We start from the raw sequence: 13,840 nt of genomic DNA, 5'->3' as shown, positions 1-13,840 counted from the left end.
CCATTCCACAAGGAAGGTGGGCTCATCTTGGGCGGCTGCCCGAGGGGTCTCGGCTTTACAACTTTGCCGAGCAGCTACTTGGTCAGGGGCAAACACGTTTGCTAAATTCTACAAATTTGATACCCTGGCTGAGGAGGACCTGGAGTTCTCTCATTCGGTGCTGCAGAGTCATCCGCACTCTCCCGCCCGTTTGGGAGCTTTGGTATAATCCCCATGGTCCTGACGGAGTCCCCAGCATCCACTAGGACGTTAGAGAAAATAAGATTTTACTTACCGATAAATCTATTTCTCATAGTCCGTAGTGGATGCTGGGCGCCCATCCCAAGTGCGGATTGTCTGCATTACTTGTACATAGTTATTGTTACAAAAAAATTGGGTTATTATTGTTGTGAGCCATCTTTTTTAGAGGCTACTTCATTGTTATCATACTGTTAACTGGGTTCAAATCACAAGTTGTACGGTGTGATTGGTGTGGCTGGTATGAGTCTTACCCGGGATTCAAGATCCTTCCTTATTGTGTACGCTCGTCCGGGCACAGTACCTAACTGAGGCTTGGAGGAGGGTCATAGGGGGAGGAGCCAGTACACACCATGTGATCCTAAAAGCTTGCTTTTGTGCCCTGTCTCCTGCGGAGCCGCTGTTCCCCATGGTCCTGACGGAGTCCCCAGCATCCACTACGGACTATGAGAAATAGATTTATCGGTAAGTAAAATCTTATTTTTCCCCATACATATAAACCCTCTTGTCAGGGACTGGGGTTTCCTCTGTGATGTGTAACACATCTTTCATTGCTATAATCATGTAGCGGATGGCTTTAGCCATTTTAGGCTGCAACTTTGCATCATCGCCATCGACACTGGAGTCAGAATCCGTGTCGATATCTGTGTCAACAATTTGGGATAGTGGGCGCTTCTGAGACCCTGACGGCCTCTGCGCTGTAGGATCAGGCATGGGTTGAGACCCCGACTGTCCCAAGGCTTCAGCTTTATCCAACCTTTTATGCAAGGAATTAACATTATCATTTAAAACCTTCCACATATCCATCCAATCGGGTGTCGGCGGCGACCCCACATTCATTTGTACCCGCTCTGTTTCCACATAGCCTTCCTCGTCAAACATGCCGACACAAGCGTACCGACACACCACACACACAGGGGATGCTCTATTTGAAGACAGTTCCCCCACAAGGCCCTTTGGAGAGACAGAGAGAGAGTATGCCAGCACACACCCCAGCGCTATATGACCCAGGAATCACACAGTAACTTAGTGTTAACCCAGTAGCTGCTGTATATACTGTTTTTACGCCAAATTTATGTGCCCCGTCTCTCTTTTCACCCTCTTTCTACCGTGATTCTGCAGGGGAGAGCCTGGGGAGCTTCCTCTCAGCGGAGCTGTGGAGAGAAAATGGCGCTGGTGAGTGCTGAGGAAGAAGCCCCGCCCCCTCAGCGGCGGGCTTCTGTCCCGCGTTTTGTGTGTAAAATAATGGCGGGGGCTCATGCATATATACAGTGCCCAACTGTATATATGCTGCTTTTTGCCAAGAGGTTCCCAATTGCTGCCCAGGGCGCCCCGCCCTGCACCCTACAGTGACCGGAGTGTGTGGGTTTAGTGTGGGAGCAATGGCGCTGTGCGCTACCTCATATGAAGACTGGAGTCTTCTGCCGCCGATTTCGAAGTTTTCCTGCTTCTCACGCCGGCTTCTGGCTCTGCGAGGGGGACGGCGGCGCGGCTCCGGGATCGGACGACCAAGGGTGCGTTCCTGTGTACGATCCCTCTGGAGCTAATGGTGTCCAGTAGCCTAAGAAGCAGGACCTATCTTCTAGTGAGTAGGGCTGCTTCTCTCCCCTCAGTCCCACGTAGCAGAGAGTCTGTTGCCAGCAGATCTCTCTGAAAATAAAAAATCCTAACAAAATACTTTCTTTTTAGCAAGCTCAGGAGAGCTCACTAAGGTGCACCCAGCTCGTCCGGGCACAGATTCAAACTGAGGTCTGGAGGAGGGACATAGAGGGAGGAGCCAGTGCACACCAGTATCCTAATTCTTTCTTGAAGTGCCCTGTCTCCTGCGGAGCCCGTCTATTCCCCATGGTCCTTACGGAGTCCCCAGCATCCACTAGGACGTTAGAGAAATAAATATTAGCCCCTACCGGGGCTGTCCTCCTTCCTGTCCCTCAGTGACGGGGGTTGTTCATAATAGAGTGCTGCGAATACTGAGCAGCGGGCAGTCGACCAGGTATGGATGTGAGTGGGCAAAGAAAGCTGTGTATACAGGCAGGAACTGTAAGATGTGTATAAAGGCGGGTGGGCTGGCTGGGTGGTGAGACGCAGCGGCCGTGACCTATGATATCACACCGCTGCGTCTTCAAGGCATAGGTCACAGCCGGAGAATGACTGATCCTCTAAGAAGAGCCCAGGCCAACAGTTCACTCTGAAGGTGCAGGAAGCTGCTCTGGCTCCGTGGCACACCTTGCAACTGGTTGCGGCACACTAGTGTGCCACGGCACACTGGTTGAAAAAGCTTGATGTATATTGTGCTCAGTGAAAATAATTATCACAGTGAATAGTTGCAAACAAGAAACCCAGTATTACAGGCACCAATGTTGGTATCAATACTTGCAAAATGTTCCCAAAATATATTGTTAATGTTATATAGAAATAACTCGCAACAAGCATTTAGTCTCTTTTTCAAGGCTTATTATTAGATTGTACTAGATAAATTGGCAGGCACTTGGTTGCTATGGGCAACTTTTCCACATTTTGCTCTTTAGAAGGTTTGATGAATACCTCAGGGGCATATGTATGAAAGCTTGTAGAGAGATAACATATCAACCAATCAGCTTCTGTCAGTTTACAGGCTGTGTTTGAAAAATGACTTGAGCTGATTGGTTATTACTTTTTCTCTCTCCAAGCTTTGATACATATGTCCCACTGGTATACCTCCAAGAGATATGTATTATGTCCAAATATATAAAAATACTTACCAGAAAGATAAAATGGCAATGCTTATCACACAACATCATCCTGGGATTCTCTATAACCTCTTATCCCTCCTGTGGTAAATACTGTATACCTATATAGTCACTGTTGTCACACTGTTATCTCAGCATGTGTACCAGATACACACAGTTTATTTAACAACAATATTCTGGTCTGTTCTACAATCTGTTAACAAAGGGATCCTCTGAAAATAATTAGAAATACATAGTGAAGTCTTACTATAGTCACTATAGTAATGCAAGTATTTCAAAATGTGTGCATCTTAAAAGTATATTTATCAATAATACCTAAATATTAATTAAGAAAATACAAAAAGGAACGCCACTAACAATCCTTAGGAATATGTTTACTTTTGTATTAACGTATATTAATCAGAGAAAATTTAAAATGAACACATTTAATTAGATAAAATAAAATGTACATAAACGATAAAACATAAGGCTTATCTGTCGATTTTCAAGGTTCCATTAAGGAACCCTGATCTAAAATGTATCCAAGTTGGGTTTTAATGTGTTTTGTCTGCCTCAGGAAGGATCAGTTCCAAAATGTAGACTTTATCCCATTTATACATATTTCCACAAACAACACTAAGAAAATATATAACCTACTTTAAAATGATGCCTCCGAAAAGAAAATTATATTTAGATTGATGTTAAAGAAGTTTTTCTTTTATGATTTTATACAGTAATAAAAGAAACCAAAGTTTGTTTGTTTTTCTCCGTATATACTAAAAGATCACTTCTGTTTGTAGTTAGTCTTAATCAGGGTCTCAAAAATAAATGTATATTTTAAAATGTCTTTTACAGACGGAGATTTTAAAATAAAGGTAACTATTTGTATCTATTTGTTTTATAAACATTTTAGTGTAGGTTACTACACTACAATTAAATCCAAATAGTTCACTATATTTTCCAACATATATTTGGAAGATACAATTTCAGTAAAGTTCTCTTTTTCAGGCCAAATCAGCTAAATAATTCGGTCATCTTATTCAAAGAAGTAACAGTGAGTTTCTGCTGTTATAATGCTCCCTCTATATAACAGCCTCTTAGTGTGTTATATAGAGGGAGCATTATAACAGCAGAAACTCAGTCGGATTTGGCCACTCTATTGAATAGGGGTTGTCGGAATGGGTCCGACTCTTATTGAATATACCCTTTAGCCACCTAACTTGCTAAGGCTAATATTTTTTCCAAAAACTGCTCAGGGGGCTTTTTATGATTGAATTTGGTTAAAAACATGCAGTAGGCCGGATGCAATGAAGTCCGAGCTGGCCGGAGGTGCAGGTTCCTGGCCGAACTTGGATGTTTTTTAAAGCGGCAATCATGTACAAGGCAAAACCATGCCTTGTAAATGATTGCTGATTTAAAAAAATGTCCGAATTCGTCCAGGAACACGCACATCCTGCCAGCTCACTTCATTACATCCGGGCTAGTATATTTAAAATATTTCCAATACAATTTTATAATTAAAAAAAAAAAGAAATATTGTTTTTAAAATTAAACATCAGTACAAACATCGATGACTCTAGTATCGGACCATTGATGATCAGACCATCGTGGCCATCACAACTTCACATTTTTTCAGCGCCAGCTCTCTCTCTGCAGCCTCTGGGGGTCCAGAGGAAAGGTAAGGGGCTGCTTTTTAACATTTACCCAGCGGCTGCTGATGTCTGCATTATTAATACAGTGTTACAAAATACTTAACATACTTGTGCTAATAAGGTGCTGTAATAAGTTACAGCACCTTTACTATTGAGTGAAACGAAGTAGACAGAGGCTTCACGCTTTGTTCAATTTAAAATGTAGAACGATTATAAATGTGATTATTTGCTGAAGTGAAGATGGTCTGGATGAAAGTTACCTAGGATTCTGCCTGGTTATGTAATGAATGATGGCAGGTTACTCAATATGGCATTGAATATATGGCAGCATTAGATATAGAGACTTCAGTTCTCTCTGATTACAACACTTGTCATGTCCTGTGATCTGGTTTCCTCACAGTGTATGTCTGCATTTTGGGATCAGCACGGTGAGTATATTCTGTGGTTTCCACAATAGGAGAAATTGTATAGCCATAACAGGTTTAAACTGGAAAATTGCATTTAATAAATATCAAAACACTTAAAGACATGAAACATATATAATAAAATGTAATACACAGTATTAATACCATAACCATAAAAATGTATTCAGATTAATAATATGCTGAGATATATGTGGATCATTTCCAGCTATGTTCCTTTAAATTGTATCCGAAGTTTATGGAGCCTGAATAAATGTGCACATTTTTGAGACCGTGTCAGAATATTTACACACATGAATGTTAATCTGAAATTTGTAGTTCCTCTGTGACAGTTGCCTGTGAACTGCCAGATAAAGATGAGAATAGGACTTGTAGCAGGAGTGTATATCTACAAATTAGCAGTCCCATCCTTGTTAGCATGTATAGCAGGGGAGCCTGTAAGTGGTCAGGGGGGTTATTCAGGTTTGTTAACAAACGATAAAAACACACTAATGGGCAAAACCATGTGCACTGCAGGTGGGGTAGATGTAACCTGTGCAGAGAGATTTAGATTTGGGTGGGCAAAATTATTTCTGTGCATGGTAAATACGGACTGCTTTATTTTTATAGTTTGAACACACCCCACCCAAATCGAAATCACTCTGCACATGTTACATTTGCCCCACCTGCAGTGCATATGGTTTTGCCCATTAATGTGCTTTTTTTGTTTGCTAACAACCCTAAATAAGGCCCCGTGTCAAGCGACAACCTTGACAGGAGTGATGTTCTTTCCAGTGAAAGTATATTCTAGCCACTGTGAGGGCACTGAACTTAGGACATAAAGCCCACCTTTATTCTCAGACCCCCTTAAATACAGCGCTCACACAGATAAGTTGAAGGTGCCTTATAATCACACATTTATTGAAAGATAATGTAAAAAAGACCATTTCATAATTATCAGATTGAAACCCAGTCTCGGAGGAGAGACCACTCAGACTCCGTTTTAGAATAATCAAGTTACTCAAGGAACACGAACAGTCCAGGTTTTAGTGATATCAATGCTTGAGCACAGGTGACAATTAGTACTTCAGTTAATTTGACTTAACCATATGTGCTCAAGTCTGGATATCACTAAAACCTGGACTGTTAGTGTGCCTTGAGGAGACAGAGGTTGGGAATCCTGGTCTAAACCCTCACAGCCATATGGGTGTAAATAATCAAATGAAGTCCGTTATGGGAAGTCACTCAGTCTCTCAGTCCACTTGTAGATGTCTCTTTGCCATGGGCTTAGTTGATTCAGCAGTCCTTAGAGGGGGTGTCATGACGCGCTTCATCTTTCTAGGGAGACTTTTTCAAAGATAGACAACAATTCCTAAATCTCTGCTGTTATGTGCAGCAAAGTGGTAACCTTACCATAGCCAAGGCTGAGATTATAGAGCGGATGGTGAGTATCTATCGTAGTGGGGCTTACAGTATGTACACATTGTAAAAGGAATGTTAATTCTGAAAACTAGCATATTTCCACCCATAGTAGAGTGGTATACATTTCAAAATGTATCCGGCTTCACATCAGCAATATATGCGCCTGCTTTACACAAAGTTAACATCTGCGTCTATTTCCACCTGCCCTATAGCAGGTACAATATATGAGCTGTCAATGTGTGTTGCAGTAGTTTGGTGCTGCATTTGTGTGAACATTCAACATCTACTCATAGCACTATGAACAAAATAATCTAAACATATAACACCCACATACTGTAAACAGTAATGCTTGTACCTGTCAAAAAGAACAAAACAATACACAAAAAGAGCTGATGGGCTTCACTAACCCCACATTTAAATAACGTCTCTATTAACAAATGAGAATATAATTAAAAGAGTCCGCTTATAAAATGTTTCATCAATCTCAGAAATACATATAAGTAGCGTCATATAATATATTGGAAATCTGCAATCCTGTAATTCCAACCAATTAACCTGGACCGTTCTAGAAGTAGTTACTGAAAGGCTGAAAATAGACTATCTCATGCTGTGCACAGTGTTAAATAATCATCCTTCAATCCATCAGGTAAGTAAAAAATGCACAGACAGAATTAATATTTATATCTATTAGATATTAAGGACCATAAAAATGATGATAGCTCCCAAGAGAACAAAAGTCTCTTACCAGGTACGGGTGTGATACAGAAAATAGATGTTAGAAAGGTCGACAGCATTAGGTAGACAGTCATTAGGTCGCCAAGTTCAACAGTCAAAAGGTTGACAAAAAAAAATATTTTGTCGTTTTAAACATTTCCCACAAATTTGTGAAATGCGTCCCCTTGCGGGCTCGCTTTGCTCGCCATGCTTAGGGCTCAGTGGCTTGCCACAAGGTTACTAAAGGTAATACAGGTTGAGTATCCCTTATCCAAAATGCTTGGGACCAGAGGTATTTTGGATATCGGATTTCTCCGTATTTTGGAATAATTGCATACCATAATGAGATATCATGGTGATGGGACCTAAGTCTAAGCACAGAATGCATTTATGTTACATATACACCTTATACACACAGCCTGAAGGTCATTTTAGCCAATATTTTTTATAACTTTGTGCATTAAACAAAGTGTGTCTACATTCACACAATTCATTTATGTTTCATATACACCTTATACACACAGCCTGAAAGTCATTTAATACAATATTTTTAATAACTTTGTGTATTAAACAAAGTTTGTGTACATTGAGCCATCAAAAAACAAAGGTTTCACTATCTCACTCAAAAAAGTCCGTATTTCGGAATATTCCGTATTTCGGAATATATGGATATGGGATACTCAACCTGTAGTTTGTTACATGGATAGTAAATGCAGCAAAAGTTGTAAAAACATGAAACACCCCCAATAAAAAAGTGTTGACCATATGTGTGTGTCGACCTTTTGACCCATGGGGGTAAATTTACTAAGATGGGAGTTTTATTTAAGATGGGATGCTGCCCATAGCAACCAATCAGATTCTACTTACCATTCATTTAGCACCTTCTAGAAGATAATACCTGGAATGTGATTGGTTGCTATGGGCAACATCCCATCCTAAATAGAACTCCCATCTTAGTAAATTTACCCCATGATGTCAACCTTGTAACTGTTTATCTATTAACCATCTCTCCCAGGTACACCTCCAAGCTATCAGATTTTTTTTTACACTAGTTCCTCGGTAACTGAAAGTGCGGAGGGGCAGATGTAACTGCAAATCACTGCCACCAATGAGAGTGGCAAATCTTACATTTAATGATCTCTAATGCGTTTTGTTGCTCTTATCTAGCAGCTTCATCAAAGGGTAGAAGTAAACTGAAAAGTCCTCACTTATAAAGCCAGTTATTTGCAAATCAGCTTTGAATAATTTCCATTTTACAATCCATAAATCTTGTTGTATGTTGATTTGCCCTGAGTAGACCTTGACTATCTCCGGTATGTGATTGCTCGCCCCCTTCCCTTTTCTCCATTTGTAAGGAATAAATGCCAGATAAGACAAGGTTCTTTTTGTGGACATATGCAATCCGAATGTGTGCAAGTTACGCTAGACAAGCAGAAGTAAGATTCAGTCAGCATCACGCCTAGTGTATAAATTGCCAATATTTTACACAGCACTTCACTGTTACAGACCTTCCAGCTGGACCTTTTTAGCAGGTACAGTATTTTTTTTTTTTATGGTCTCTACTGATTTTTGGCTCTCCAAACTTCCATTGAAAGTATAGGGAAAGGGGTGTGCCCCCCCCCCCCTGTTTCCTGTGGCCACGCCCCCTTTTCTCATTTGTACTGTTTTTTTATGTGTAAAATGTTGGAGGGTATGCTGTTATTAAAAGGTGTATAGACAATACAGATAATTACAAGCAGATACTAAAGTTACATTGCAGGGATCAGTAATCCTGGCACAGGTACCAGATGCAGCGGGTGTAGTAGGGTATGCCGGCGGTCGGGCTCCCGGCGACCAGCATACCGGCGCCGGAATCCTGACCGCTGGCATACCGACAGCATGGCGAGCGCAAATGAGCCCCTTGCTGGCTCGCTGCGCTGCTGGCACGGTGGCGCGCTACGCAATTTATTCTCCCTCCAGGGGGGTCGTGGACCCCCACAAGGGAGAAAAATTGTCGGCTGTCGGGATTCCGGCGCCGGGATCCCGACAGTCGGCAACCTGAAGACCACCCAATGCAGCACGTGGAAGTTACATGTGTAGGTTTGGAAGCTGTTTCTGCTAGGACCTCTATGTAAGTTCCATTAAATGTAGATCTCAGTGGGGAAGATGTATTCAGCCTGGAGAAGGGATAAAGAAGTGATAAGTGGAAGGTGATAACGCACCAGCCAATCAGCTCCTGTCATTTTTCAAATCTGTAATGATTGGCTGGTGCATTATCACCTTGCACTTATCACATCTTTATCCCTTCTCTGGATTAATACATCTGCCTTATTTTTTCAGTTACACATAGCAAACATAGCGATAAGACTAAACCAACTCATTCACATATAAGCTCAGTCAGTGTATTGGTCTTGCAGGCTGTCACCGACTCAACCTCGAGGTCTCACTACTTCCTCCACTTCATACTGTGTGCCTTGAGATGTATGATATATCTTACACACTTAAAAATATAAATTTTGTTTATTTATTTAACACTTTGACATATATGAAAGATGCCTCATGTGTAACGTTCTAAAATAAGCTCTCATTTGCTATGACGTAGTTCTACTTTAAACATAGGGATCATAGTTCCTTCCTGACCACAGAAATGTCGGTTGTAACAGCAGCAGAGAATACAGTATATTTCCATTGCACAAACACAGACAGTAGCTTCCTCTCTCATGTTCCTGTACTGTATGTTAGATATGTTTTATCTGTTGTTATTACAGAGGACTTGTAGCAGCTTGTTAGAGACTTTCTTACATATATATTGCAGAGCCCATGCAAGGTGACCTGTCATGTTATACTGTAGAGCGGGATGCCGTTATGTGACCGGCGTACAATGCCTCATCATTTACCACTATAACGATGTGATGGACTATTAATGACACGTGGGAACTCCCCTGACTGGTGCTGCAAAAGGGACAGATTGTAATACTAAATACAGTATGTGTTGGGGGACGGTGAGTAGGGTGGAGGATGATATACGTACGTTGTATGTTAATTCACAGGCAAAGACTCACCTTTTCTAGGGTTAAATGTCTGTTGCATTTGAAAGCTTTATATGTATTATTACCAGGATAGATCTATATAACTAAATAGTATGTGTCAAGTATTTCAGTGTGAAGAGCAATGGGAAGGTGGTAAAGTGATTCACGCTAATCCCTAAACTGTTACTGTCACACCTCTTAGTATTGTAACATTTTCCATTCATGTGTGTGCTGTGAGCAGCAAATGTGGGTGTCAAACGTCATTAGAAACTGCTCACGTGCATCAACTGATCGCTGGCCAAAGCAAATACAGATATTAAACCCTACACAGTTCTTGTCTGAACCATGGAGCTCATCAGTGCTACTGAGAACTGGTCAGACAGTGGGTTGGTGGCTTATGTATGGGAAACGATTCTGACGTATGTTCATTGATCATGCCAACACCCGACTTCATGTTATCATTACAGATGTGAGGTCATTGATGCCTGTATGAACAAAGGCATCACATTTTTTTTTTTTTTTAATTGAAATAACATACAGAATTTTAGACTATGGTGGGGGTAGGAGATTGTGTCGCTTTATCTAAAGATCAGCAACCTCATGTCTTTATTATTGTCTCAGGAGAAATAGAAAGTGAGGCAAAGTGAACGTTCCGCTGAGTAGTTCAAGCTTTTAGATATAATTAAAAAAAAATAATAATTACCAAAATATCCTGGTATGGACAACAGTATATATAGTAGGGAAAAATACTGTGATTAATGTTATAACGTAAATATCTCTGGTATGAATAACAGTACAATGTGAAAGCATGTAGTAATTATTAATAAAAAAAGTTATGGGGATTTTTTTATTTCTTACAATGTTTTTGTATTTATTTTTTATTAACATTCCACTTTAATATTGTTACTGACAGCAACAACTACTAACCACATAACCATTGCGTTTGCCATTGGTACCGAGATCAACCATATGAATATGTAACCTCCCATCACCTGGGTACACACCACGGTGCAACGATACATCGCAAAGCCATACATGATGCCACATTGCTGCATGTTACAACCGCACGTCACCAGTGCAGCACATCCAATAGGACCGTGCGAACGCCCAGATCAGAAATTGATGAATTGGGTGGATTTGAGGGTACACACTATACCATCTGTGCTCAAGCATGGATATCACTAAAACCTGAACTGTTATACCCCTTTAATAAGGCACAAATAACCTGGTAAATTGCCGGGTCGACGCTGGCCGATGTGCAGTGTGAAAGGGGTAAGTCCTGAATTCCCGGGTCACCTGACCCAGTATTTCAACCCAGGAATAAAGCAGGGTTATTCCCAGGTTAGTTACCTGGGTCGATGCGATCCGGGGTCCCGTTCACAGTATGGAGTAGGCGGCATGGCGATGATCTCATCACCAAGCACCGCCTCCGCCCTTGATGATGCATATTGCCGGGTCACATTGCCAGTCCGAAAGGGGTCTCATGGCGGGTCGCACCTGGGAAGGACCTGTGTACAATTCCCGGGTGCGACCCGTGATTGCGATGTGAAAGCGGTTTGAGTGTGTCTTGAGGACAGAGGTTGGAAATCACTGCATTAGTATATTTGGTGATTTGTATTTTAGATTCACTCACCTTTCTTGAAAATTCAGAGATTATTATTCAAATATGAATTACCTGTACTTGGAACCAATTTATATGTATTGCTGAGTGTTCAGAAGAGCATGTTTTTGAGGACTAAGTACTATGCCAGTGTAAACGGCAAACTATATAATAGCTGTTACTTAAAAACAGACTAAGGGGGGCATCCAGTTAGCTGCAAAGAAACATTGGGAGCGCAAAACTGTTTGCAATGTTTCCCGATGTTTCTCCAATGTTTTTTTCAGGTTATCCTATTAGGCCTGAGGCAGGTAAAACAATATCCCCGATAAGCGGCAGACCCCCATCGGCTTATCTGTGCTAATTGGATAGAGACAATTGCCTGCGGTAATTTACAGTACCACAGATAATTGGCTACCCCCCTATATAGGTATGGACAGCGTAGCCTCATTGTAGAATTCACACCAGCCCACTGTGATCTGCCCTATCCCAAAATGACACCCCCCTGGATGCCTTAGTGGTTTCTGAGTCCTGTATGCACCGGTTTTCAAGTCAAGTTTCTATAATTATAGCTAGGCTTACCATATACCAGGATGCTCATGAATTACACAGGTTCTGTGGCTGATTAATACCAGCTGAAATGCAGGCTTGAAGTCGGCCAGCTATGGAACTTGTGTAATTCATGAGTGTCCCAGTTGAATAGGTTAGTGTGGGAAGCCTAGTTATAGCTATGCCTTTGCATTATAACTATAATGTGTTCAACGTTTCAGCTCCTGAAATACAAATGTAAAACACACAATACAAAAAAATAAATAAAACATTTTCGTATTGATTTATTCAGTGGTACATTGAATAAGGCCTAATTACATTAGCTATCCATCAGAGACCACTAATCAAAGGCTTATCCAAACTTTACAACAAATTTAACCCAAGTTAAAAAACAAAGATAAAAAGACTCTCTCATTGTTAAACAAAAATGAGAGTGATTTTCATTAACAATGTAATAACAGACAAAATGGGTAAAAAAAATATGCAGAGCTGAGAACTTTACCAGTAAAAAACAAAAAGGATAATAAAGAAGTTCTCTGTGGCAGTATACTCCAAACACGATAGTATGAAACTGAGCTGATCTCATGTAGAATCATAACCTGCAATGCGAGAACAGATCCGCAGCATCCCGGACATCTTAGTAAATATAGTTATACACATATTATTACCCTGACCAAATGCCAGTGCAAATCCCAGGGCATTTACAAGATATTTCCATTATAGCACAAATAAATGGACGGTAATTACATCACAATAAACACCAGGAGCGAAATATAATAGCCTCTGAGTTGCCGGAGGTGCAGGACTTTTTAAAGCAGCAATACTTTACAAGGCAAAACCAACCTAGTTTTGCCTTGTAAATGATTTCTGCTTTAAAAAGAACTGTCAGACTCGCAGAAAGTCCGGCAGTTCGGAGACTATTACATTTAACCCTAGGTCGTGACTACAGAGTAATACACACTACAGTACAGTACATTATTGAAATGAAATATACAGTATAGGAAAATGAATACATTTTATGGTCTGAGGTCACTTAAGCAATTAAAAAATTTCACATACTCAGAATAGTAAGTTAAGCTACAGCTGGCTAATCAAGCTGGACAGAGGATATTACTATCCATCTATGGACTACCATGGGTCTTCAACCTCTTCCCTCTAGCTGCTGTGGAACTACACATCCCTGCATGCCCTGCCTCAGTTTTAGCATGCCTTAATAGGTCATGCTGGGATGTGTAGTTCCACAGCAGCTGGAGGGCTGACGTTGAAGACCCATGGTAACCTAACTCAGGTCCCCGTGTGACCACTTTTTGGTCCCTCTCCTGAGGGCAACCTCTCCTGCCTACCATGACTCAATATTAGGCCATGGATGGTTAGATGTGGGTGAAGTCTCCCCACCATAATCATCCTTTGACACCACCTTGTGACCCACTTCCTGGCAACCCTGGTTTTTCTTTCCTTAATTGTTGGGGTTTTACATTACATTTCCTGGAATTTGGAGCACAGGGCCTGATTCAGAGATAGATGGAAGATCAATGCCGCATGCAAACAGCAT

The sequence above is a fragment of the Pseudophryne corroboree genome, chromosome 4 (genome assembly GCF_028390025.1).
Source record: "Pseudophryne corroboree isolate aPseCor3 chromosome 4, aPseCor3.hap2, whole genome shotgun sequence".
In the NCBI taxonomy this organism is placed as follows: domain Eukaryota; kingdom Metazoa; phylum Chordata; class Amphibia; order Anura; family Myobatrachidae; genus Pseudophryne; species Pseudophryne corroboree.
The sequence above is the reverse complement of the archived record's forward strand: the minus strand, read 5'-3'. Positions refer to the sequence as shown.